Consider the following 12097-nt stretch of genomic DNA (forward strand, 5'->3'; position numbering starts at 1 on the left):
ATCTGTGTGCTCCTGAGTCTATATATGGGAGACTGTAGATCTGTGTGCTCCTGAGTCTGTATATGGGAGACTGTGCTGAGTAATGTGATATGTGACACCTGTATATGCGTGTGCTCCTGAGTCTGTATATGGGAGACCGCGCTGTGTAATGTGATACCTGTATATCTGTGTGCTCCTGAGTCTGTATATGGGAGACTGCGCTGAGTAATGTGATATGTGACACCTGTATATCTGTGTGCTCCTGAGTCTGTATATGGGAGACTGCACTGAGTAATGTGATATGTGACACCTGTATATCTGTGTGCACCTGAGTCTGTATATAAGAGACTGCGCTGTGTAATGTGATATGTGACACCTGTATATCTGTGTGCTCCTGAGTCTGTATATGGGAGACTGCGCTGAGTAATGTGATATGTGACACCTGTATATCTGTGTGCTCCTGAGTCTGTATATGGGAGACTGCGCTGAGTAATGTGATATGTGACACCTGTATATCTGTGTGCTCCTGAGTCTGTATATGGGAGACTGCACAGATTAATGTGATATGTGACACCTGTATATCTGTGTGCTCCTGAGTCTGTATATGGGAGACTGCGCTGAGTAATGTGATATGTGACACCTGTATATCTGTGTGCTTCTGTGTCTGTATATGGGAGACTGCGCTGAGTAACGTGATATGTGACACCTGTATATCTGTGTGCTCCTGAGTCTATATATGGGAGACTGTAGATCTGTGTGCTCCTGAGTCTGTATATGGGAGACTGTGCTGAGTAATGTGATATGTGACACCTGTATATGCGTGTGCTCCTGAGTCTGTATATGGGAGACTGCGCTGTGTAATGTGATATGTGACACCTGTATATCTGTGTGCACCTGAGTCTGTATATAGGAGACAGTACTGAGTAATGTGATATGTGACATCTGTATATCTGTGTGCTCCTGAGTCTGTATATGGGAGACTGCGCTGAGTAATGTGATATGTGACAGCTGTAAATTTGTGTGTGACTGTGTCTGTATATGGGAGACTGCGCTGAGTAATGTGATATGTGACACCTGTAAATCTGTGTGCTCCTGAGTCTGTATATGGGAGACTGTGCTGAGTAATGTGATATGTGACACCTGTATATGCGTGTGCTCCTGAGTCTGTATATGGGAGACTGCGCTGTGTAATGTGATATGTGACACCTGTATATCTGTGTGCACCTGAGTCTGTATATAGGAGACTGTACTGAGTAATGTGATATGTGACATCTGTATATCTGTGTGCTCCTGAGTCTGTATATGGGAGACTGCGCTGAGTAATGTGATATGTGACAGCTGTAAATTTGTGTGTGACTGTGTCTGTATATGGGAGACTGCGCTGAGTAATGTGATATGTGACACCTGTATATCTGTGTGCTCCTGAGTCTGTATATGGGAGACTGCGCTGAGTAATGTGATATGTGACACCTGTATATCTGTGTGCTCCTGAGTATGTATATGGGAGACTGCGCTGAGTAATGTGATATGTGACACCTGTATATCTGTGTGCTCCTGAGTCTGTATACGGGAGACAGCGCTGAGTAATGTGATATGTGACACCTGTATATCTGAGTACTCCTGAGTCTGTATATGGGAGACTGCGCTGAGTAATGTGGTATGTGACACCTATATATCTGTGTGCTCCTGAGTCTGTATATGGGAGACTGCGCTGAGTAATGTGATATGTGACACCTGTATATCTGTGTGCTCCTGAGTCTATATATGGGAGACTGCGCTGAGAAAGGTGATATGTGACACCTGTATATCTGTGTGCTCCTGAGTCTGTATATGGGAGACTGTGCTGAGTAATGTGATACCTGTATATCTGTGTGCTCCTGAGTCTGTATATGGAGACTGCACTGAGTAATGTGATAGGTGACACCTGTATATCTGTGTGCTCCTGAGTCTGTATATGGGAGACTGCGCTGAGTAATGTGATATGTGACACCTGTATATCTGTGTGCTCCTGAGTCTGTATATGGGAGACTGCGCTGAGTAATGTGATATGTGACACCTGTATATCTGTGTGCTCCTGAGTCTGTATATAGGAGACTGCGCTGTGTAATGTGATATGTGAAACCTGTATATCTGTGTACTCCTGAGTCTGTATATGGGAGACTGCGCTCTGTAATGTGATATGTGACACCTGTATATCTGTGTGCTCCTGAGTCTGTATATGGGAGACTGCACTGATTAATGTGATATGTGACACCTGTATATATGTGTGCTTCTGAATCTGTATAGGGGAGACAGCGCTGAGTATTGTAATATGTGACACCTGTATATCTGTGTGCTCCTGAGTCTGTATATGGGAGACTGCGCTGAGTAATGTGATATGTGACACCTGTATATCTGTGTGCTCCTGAGTCTGTATATGGGAGACTGCGCTGAGTAATGTGATAAGTGACACCTGTATATCTGTGTGCTCCTGAGTCTGTATATGGGAGACTGCGCTGAGTAATGTGATATGTGACACCTGTATAACTGTGTGCTCCAGACTCTGTATATAGGAGACTGCGCTGAGTAATGAGATATGTGAGACCTGTATATCTGTGTGCTCCTGAGTCTGTATATGGGAGACTGCGCTGAGTAATGTGATATGTGACACCTGTATATCTGTGTGCTCCTGAGTCTGTATATGGGAGACTGCGCTGAGTAATGTGATATGTGACAAATGTATATCTGTGTGCTCCTGAGTCTGTATATGGGAGACTGCGCTGAGTAATGTGATATGTGACACCTGTATATCTGTGTGCTTCTGAGTCTGTATATGGGAGACTGCGCTGAGTAATGTGATATGTGACACCTGTATATCTGTGTGCTCCTGTGTCTGTATATGGGAGACCGCGCTGTGTAATGTGATACCTGTATATCTGTGTGCTCCTGAGTCTGTATATGGGAGACTGCGCTGAGTAATGTGATATGTGACACCTGTATATCTGTGTGCTCCTGAGTCTGTATATGGGAGACTGCGCTGAGTAATGTGATATGTGACACCTGTATATCTGTGTGCTCCTGAGTCTGTATATGGGAGACTGCGCTGAGTAATGTGATATGTGACACCTGTATATCTGTGTGCTCCTGAGTCTGTATATGGGAGACTGCACTGATTAATGTGATATGTGACACCTGTATATCTGTGTGCTCCTGAGTCTGTATATGGGAGACTGCGCTGAGTAATGTGATATGTGACACCTGTATATCTGTGTGCTCCTGTGTCTGTATATGGGAGACTGCGCTAAGTAACGTGATATGTGACACCTGTATATCTGTGTGCTCCTGAGTCTATATATGGGAGACTGTATATCTGTGTGCTCCTGAGTCTGTATATGGGAGACTGTGCTGAGTAATGTGATATGTGACACCTGTATATGCGTGTGCTCCTGAGTCTGTATATGGGAGACTGCGCTGTGTAATGTGATATGTGACACCTGTATATCTGTGTGCACCTGAGTCTGTATATAGGAGACAGTACTGAGTAATGTGATATGTGACATCTGTATATCTGTGTGCTCCTGAGTCTGTATATGGGAGACTGCGCTGAGTAATGTGATATGTGACAGCTGTAAATTTGTGTGTGACTGTGTCTGTATATGGGAGACTGCGCTGAGTAATGTGATATGTGACAGCTGTAAATTTGTGTGTGACTGTGTCTGTATATGGGAGACTGCGCTGAGTAATGTGATATGTGACACCTGTATATCTGTGTGCTCCTGAGTCTGTATATGGGAGACTGCGCTGAGTAATGTGATATGTGACACCTGTATATCTGTGTGCTCCTGAGTATGTATATGGGAGACTGCGCTGAGTAATGTGATATGTGACACCTGTATATCTGTGTGCTCCTGAGTCTGTATACGGGAGACAGCGCTGAATAATGTGATATGTGACACCTGTATATCTGAGTACTCCTGAGTCTGTATATGGGAGACTGCGCTGAGTAATGTGGTATGTGACACCTATATATCTGTGTGCTCCTGAGTCTGTATATGGGAGACTGCGCTGAGTAATGTGATATGTGACACCTGTATATCTGTGTGCTCCTGAGTCTATATATGGGAGACTGCGCTGAGAAAGGTGATATGTGACACCTGTATATCTGTGTGCTCCTGAGTCTGTATATGGGAGACTGTGCTGAGTAATGTGATACCTGTATATCTGTGTGCTCCTGAGTCTGTATATGGAGACTGCACTGAGTAATGTGATAGGTGACACCTGTATATCTGTGTGCTCCTGAGTCTGTATATGGGAGACTGCGCTGAGTAATGTGATATGTGACACCTGTATATCTGTGTGCTCCTGAGTCTGTATATGGGAGACTGCGCTGAGTAATGTGATATGTGACGCCTGTATATCTGTGTGCTCCTGAGTCTGTATATAGGAGACTGCGCTGTGTAATGTGATATGTGAAACCTGTATATCTGTGTACTCCTGAGTCTGTATATGGGAGACTGCGCTCTGTAATGTGATATGTGACACCTGTATATATGTGTGCTTCTGAGTCTGTATTGGGGAGACAGCGCTGAGTATTGTAATATGTGACACCTGTATATCTGTGTGCTCCTGAGTCTGTATATGGGAGACTGCGCTGAGTAATGTGATATGTGACACCTGTATATCTGTGTGCTCCTGAGTCTGTATATGGGAGACTGCGCTGAGTAATGTGATAAGTGACACCTGTATATCTGTGTGCTCCTGAGTCTGTATATGGGAGACTGCGCTGAGTAATGTGATATGTGACAAATGTATATCTGTGTGCTCCTGAGTCTGTATATGGGAGACTGCGCTGAGTAATGTGATATGTGACACCTGTATATCTGTGTGCTTCTGAGTCTGTATATGGGAGACTGCGCTGAGTAATGTAATATGTGACACCTGTATATCTGTGTGCTCCTGAGTCTGTATATGGGAGACTGCGCTGAGTAATGTGATATGTGACACCTGTATATCTGTGTGCTCCTGTGTCTGTATATGGGAGACCGCGCTGTGTAATGTGATACCTGTATATCTGTGTGCTCCTGAGTCTGTATATGGGAGACTGCGCTGAGTAATGTGATATGTGACACCTGTATATCTGTGTGCTCCTGAGTCTGTATATGGGAGACTGCACTGAGTAATGTGATATGTGACACCTGTATATCTGTGTGCACCTGAGTCTGTATATAGGAGACTGCGCTGTGTAATGTGATATGTGACACCTGTATATCTGTGTGCTCCTGAGTCTGTATATGGGAGACTGCGCTGAGTAATGTGATATGTGACACCTGTATATCTGTGTGCTCCTGAGTCTGTATATGGGAGACTGCGCTGAGTAATGTGATATGTGACACCTGTATATCTGTGTGCTCCTGAGTCTGTATATGGGAGACTGCACTGATTAATGTGATATGTGACACCTGTATATCTGTGTGCTCCTGAGTCTGTATATGGGAGACTGCGCTGAGTAATGTGATATGTGACACCTGTATATCTGTGTGCTCCTGTGTCTGTATATGGGAGACTGCGCTGAGTAACGTGATATGTGACACCTGTATATCTGTGTGCTCCTGAGTCTATATATGGGAGACTGTATATCTGTGTGCTCCTGAGTCTGTATATGGGAGACTGTGCTGAGTAATGTGATATGTGACACCTGTATATGCGTGTGCTCCTGAGTCTGTATATGGGAGACTGCGCTGTGTAATGTGATATGTGACACCTGTATATCTGTGTGCACCTGAGTCTGTATATAGGAGACAGTACTGAGTAATGTGATATGTGACATCTGTATATCTGTGTGCTCCTGAGTCTGTATATGGGAGACTGCGCTGAGTAATGTGATATGTGACACCTGTATATCTGTGTGCTCCTTAGTATGTATATGGGAGACTGCGCTGAGTAATGTGATATGTGACACCTGTATATCTGTGTGCTCCTGAGTCTGTATACGGGAGACAGCGCTGAGTAATGTGATATGTGACACCTGTATATCTGAGTACTCCTGAGTCTGTATATGGGAGACTGCGCTGAGTAATGTGGTATGTGACACCTATATATCTGTGTGCTCCTGAGTCTGTATATGGGAGACTGCGCTGAGTAATGTGATATGTGACACCTGTATATCTGTGTGCTCCTGAGTCTATATATGGGAGACTGCGCTGAGAAAGGTGATATGTGACACCTGTATATCTGTGTGCTCCTGAGTCTGTATATGGGAGACTGTGCTGAGTAATGTGATACCTGTATATCTGTGTGCTCCTGAGTCTGTATATGGAGACTGCGCTGAGTAATGTGATATGTGACACCTGTATATCTGTGTGCTCCTGAGTCTGTATATAGGAGACTGCGCTGTGTAATGTGATATGTGAAACCTGTATATCTGTGTACTCCTGAGTCTGTATATGGGAGACTGCGCTCTGTAATGTGATATGTGACACCTGTATATCTGTGTGCTCCTGAGTCTGTATATGGGAGACTGCACTGATTAATGTGATATGTGACACCTGTATATATGTGTGCTTCTGAGTCTGTATAGGGGAGACAGCGCTGAGTATTGTAATATGTGACACCTGTATATCTGTGTGCTCCTGAGTCTGTATATGGGAGACTGCGCTGAGTAATGTGATATGTGACACCTGTATATCTGTGTGCTTCTGAGTCTGTATATGGGAGACTGCGCTGAGTAATGTAATATGTGACACCTGTATATCTGTGTGCTCCTGAGTCTGTATATGGGAGACTGCGCTGAGTAATGTGATATGTGACACCTGTATATCTGTGTGCTCCTGTGTCTGTATATGGGAGACCGCGCTGTGTAATGTGATACCTGTATATCTGTGTGCTCCTGAGTCTGTATATGGGAGACTGCGCTGAGTAATGTGATATGTGACACCTGTATATCTGTGTGCTCCTGAGTCTGTATATGGGAGACTGCACTGAGTAATGTGATATGTGACACCTGTATATCTGTGTGCACCTGAGTCTGTATATAGGAGACTGCGCTGTGTAATGTGATATGTGACACCTGTATATCTGTGTGCTCCTGAGTCTGTATATGGGAGACTGCGCTGAGTAATGTGATATGTGACACCTGTATATCTGTGTGCTCCTGAGTCTGTATATGGGAGACTGCGCTGAGTAATGTGATATGTGACACCTGTATATCTGTGTGCTCCTGAGTCTGTATATGGGAGACTGCACTGATTAATGTGATATGTGACACCTGTATATCTGTGTGCTCCTGAGTCTGTATATGGGAGACTGCGCTGAGTAATGTGATATGTGACACCTGTATATCTGTGTGCTCCTGTGTCTGTATATGGGAGACTGCGCTGAGTAACGTGATATGTGACACCTGTATATCTGTGTGCACCTGAGTCTGTATATGGGAGACTGTGCTGAGTAATGTGATATGTGACACCTGTATATGCGTGTGCTCCTGAGTCTGTATATGGGAGACTGCGCTGTGTAATGTGATATGTGACACCTGTATATCTGTGTGCACCTGAGTCTGTATATAGGAGACAGTACTGAGTAATGTGATATGTGACATCTGTATATCTGTGTGCTCCTGAGTCTGTATATGGGAGACTGCGCTGAGTAATGTGATATGTGACAGCTGTAAATTTGTGTGTGACTGTGTCTGTATATGGGAGACTGCGCTGAGTAATGTGATATGTGACACCTGTAAATCTGTGTGCTCCTGAGTCTGTATATGGGAGACTGTGCTGAGTAATGTGATATGTGACACCTGTATATGCGTGTGCTCCTGAGTCTGTATATGGGAGACTGCGCTGTGTAATGTGATATGTGACACCTGTATATCTGTGTGCACCTGAGTCTGTATATAGGAGACTGTACTGAGTAATGTGATATGTGACATCTGTATATCTGTGTGCTCCTGAGTCTGTATATGGGAGACTGCGCTGAGTAATGTGATATGTGACAGCTGTAAATTTGTGTGTGACTGTGTCTGTATATGGGAGACTGCGCTGAGTAATGTGATATGTGACACCTGTATATCTGTGTGCTCCTGAGTCTGTATATGGGAGACTGCGCTGAGTAATGTGATATGTGACACCTGTATATCTGTGTGCTCCTGAGTATGTATATGGGAGACTGCGCTGAGTAATGTGATATGTGACACCTGTATATCTGTGTGCTCCTGAGTCTGTATACGGGAGACAGCGCTGAGTAATGTGATATGTGACACCTGTATATCTGAGTACTCCTGAGTCTGTATATGGGAGACTGCGCTGAGTAATGTGGTATGTGACACCTATATATCTGTGTGCTCCTGAGTCTGTATATGGGAGACTGCGCTGAGTAATGTGATATGTGACACCTGTATATCTGTGTGCTCCTGAGTCTATATATGGGAGACTGCGCTGAGAAAGGTGATATGTGACACCTGTATATCTGTGTGCTCCTGAGTCTGTATATGGGAGACTGTGCTGAGTAATGTGATACCTGTATATCTGTGTGCTCCTGAGTCTGTATATGGAGACTGCACTGAGTAATGTGATAGGTGACACCTGTATATCTGTGTGCTCCTGAGTCTGTATATGGGAGACTGCGCTGAGTAATGTGATATGTGACACCTGTATATCTGTGTGCTCCTGAGTCTGTATATGGGAGACTGCGCTGAGTAATGTGATATGTGACACCTGTATATCTGTGTGCTCCTGAGTCTGTATATAGGAGACTGCGCTGTGTAATGTGATATGTGAAACCTGTATATCTGTGTACTCCTGAGTCTGTATATGGGAGACTGCGCTCTGTAATGTGATATGTGACACCTGTATATCTGTGTGCTCCTGAGTCTGTATATGGGAGACTGCACTGATTAATGTGATATGTGACACCTGTATATATGTGTGCTTCTGAGTCTGTATAGGGGAGACAGCGCTGAGTATTGTAATATGTGACACCTGTATATCTGTGTGCTCCTGAGTCTGTATATGGGAGACTGCGCTGAGTAATGTGATATGTGACACCTGTATATCTGTGTGCTCCTGAGTCTGTATATGGGAGACTGCGCTGAGTAATGTGATAAGTGACACCTGTATATCTGTGTGCTCCTGAGTCTGTATATGGGAGACTGCGCTGAGTAATGTGATATGTGACACCTGTATAACTGTGTGCTCCAGACTCTGTATATAGGAGACTGCGCTGAGTAATGAGATATGTGAGACCTGTATATCTGTGTGCTCCTGAGTCTGTATATGGGAGACTGCGCTGAGTAATGTGATATGTGACACCTGTATATCTGTGTGCTCCTGAGTCTGTATATGGGAGACTGCGCTGAGTAATGTGATATGTGACAAATGTATATCTGTGTGCTCCTGAGTCTGTATATAGGAGACTGCGCTGAGTAATGTGATATGTGACACCTGTATATCTGTGTGCTTCTGAGTCTGTATATGGGAGACTGCGCTGAGTAATGTGATATGTGACACCTGTATATCTGTGTGCTCCTGTGTCTGTATATGGGAGACCGCGCTGTGTAATGTGATACCTGTATATCTGTGTGCTCCTGAGTCTGTATATGGGAGACTGCGCTGAGTAATGTGATATGTGACACCTGTATATCTGTGTGCTCCTGAGTCTGTATATGGGAGACTGCACTGAGTAATGTGATATGTGACACCTGTATATCTGTGTGCACCTGAGTCTGTATATAGGAGACTGCGCTGTGTAATGTGATATGTGACACCTGTATATCTGTGTGCTCCTGAGTCTGTATATGGGAGACTGCGCTGAGTAATGTGATATGTGACACCTGTATATCTGTGTGCTCCTGAGTCTGTATATGGGAGACTGCGCTGAGTAATGTGATATGTGACACCTGTATATCTGTGTGCTCCTGAGTCTGTATATGGGAGACTGCACTGATTAATGTGATATGTGACACCTGTATATCTGTGTGCTCCTGAGTCTGTATATGGGAGACTGCGCTGAGTAATGTGATATGTGACACCTGTATATCTGTGTGCTCCTGTGTCTGTATATGGAAGACTGCGCTAAGTAACGTGATATGTGACACCTGTATATCTGTGTGCTCCTGAGTCTATATATGGGAGACTGTATATCTGTGTGCTCCTGAGTCTGTATATGGGAGACTGTGCTGAGTAATGTGATATGTGACACCTGTATATGCGTGTGCTCCTGAGTCTGTATATGGGAGACTGCGCTGTGTAATGTGATATGTGACACCTGTATATCTGTGTGCACCTGAGTCTGTATATAGGAGACAGTACTGAGTAATGTGATATGTGACATCTGTATATCTGTGTGCTCCTGAGTCTGTATATGGGAGACTGCGCTGAGTAATGTGATATGTGACAGCTGTAAATTTGTGTGTGACTGTGTCTGTATATGGGAGACTGCGCTGAGTAATGTGATATGTGACAGCTGTAAATTTGTGTGCGACTGTGTCTGTATATGGGAGACTGCGCTGAGTAATGTGATATGTGACACCTGTATATCTGTGTGCTCCTGAGTCTGTATATGGGAGACTGCGCTGAGTAATGTGATATGTGACACCTGTATATCTGTGTGCTCCTGAGTATGTATATGGGAGACTGCGCTGAGTAATGTGATATGTGACACCTGTATATCTGTGTGCTCCTGAGTCTGTATACGGGAGACAGCGCTGAATAATGTGATATGTGACACCTGTATATCTGAGTACTCCTGAGTCTGTATATGGGAGACTGCGCTGAGTAATGTGGTATGTGACACCTATATATCTGTGTGCTCCTGAGTCTGTATATGGGAGACTGCGCTGAGTAATATGATATGTGACACCTGTATATCTGTGTGCTCCTGAGTCTATATATGGGAGACTGCACTGAGAAAGGTGATATGTGACACCTGTATATCTGTGTGCTCCTGAGTCTGTATATGGGAGACTGTGCTGAGTAATGTGATACCTGTATATCTGTGTGCTCCTGAGTCTGTATATGGAGACTGCACTGAGTAATGTGATAGGTGACACCTGTATATCTGTGTGCTCCTGAGTCTGTATATGGGAGACTGCGCTGAGTAATGTGATATGTGACACCTGTATATCTGTGTGCTCCTGAGTCTGTATATGGGAGACTGCGCTGAGTAATGTGATATGTGACGCCTGTATATCTGTGTGCTCCTGAGTCTGTATATAGGAGACTGCGCTGTGTAATGTGATATGTGAAACCTGTATATCTGTGTACTCCTGAGTCTGTATATGGGAGACTGCGCTCTGTAATGTGATATGTGACACCTGTATATCTGTGTGCTCCTGAGTCTGTATATGGGAGACTGCACTGATTAATGTGATATGTGACACCTGTATATATGTGTGCTTCTGAGTCTGTATTGGGGAGACAGCGCTGAGTATTGTAATATGTGACACCTGTATATCTGTGTGCTCCTGAGTCTGTATATGGGAGACTGCGCTGAGTAATGTGATATGTGACACCTGTATATCTGTGTGCTCCTGAGTCTGTATATGGGAGACTGCGCTGAGTAATGTGATAAGTGACACCTGTATATCTGTGTGCTCCTGAGTCTGTATATGGGAGACTGCGCTGAGTAATGTGATATGTGACAAATGTATATCTGTGTGCTCCTGAGTCTGTATATGGGAGACTGCGCTGAGTAATGTGATATGTGACACCTGTATATCTGTGTGCTTCTGAGTCTGTATATGGGAGACTGCGCTGAGTAATGTAATATGTGACACCTGTATATCTGTGTGCTCCTGAGTCTGTATATGGGAGACTGCGCTGAGTAATGTGATATGTGACACCTGTATATCTGTGTGCTCCTGTGTCTGTATATGGGAGACCGCGCTGTGTAATGTGATACCTGTATATCTGTGTGCTCCTGAGTCTGTATATGGGAGACTGCACTGATTAATGTGATATGTGACACCTGTATATCTGTGTGCTCCTGAGTCTGTATATGGGAGACCGCGCTGTGTAATGTGACACCTGTATATCTGTGTGCTCCTGAGTCTGTATATGGGAGACTGCGCTGAGTAATGTGATATGTGACACCTGTATATCTGTGTGCTCCTGTGTCTGTATATGGGAGACCGCGCTGTGTAATGTGA

This window comes from Taudactylus pleione, unplaced genomic scaffold, assembly GCF_031769625.1.
Source record: "Taudactylus pleione unplaced genomic scaffold, aTauple2 ptg000901l, whole genome shotgun sequence".
NCBI classification, from domain to species: domain Eukaryota; kingdom Metazoa; phylum Chordata; class Amphibia; order Anura; family Myobatrachidae; genus Taudactylus; species Taudactylus pleione.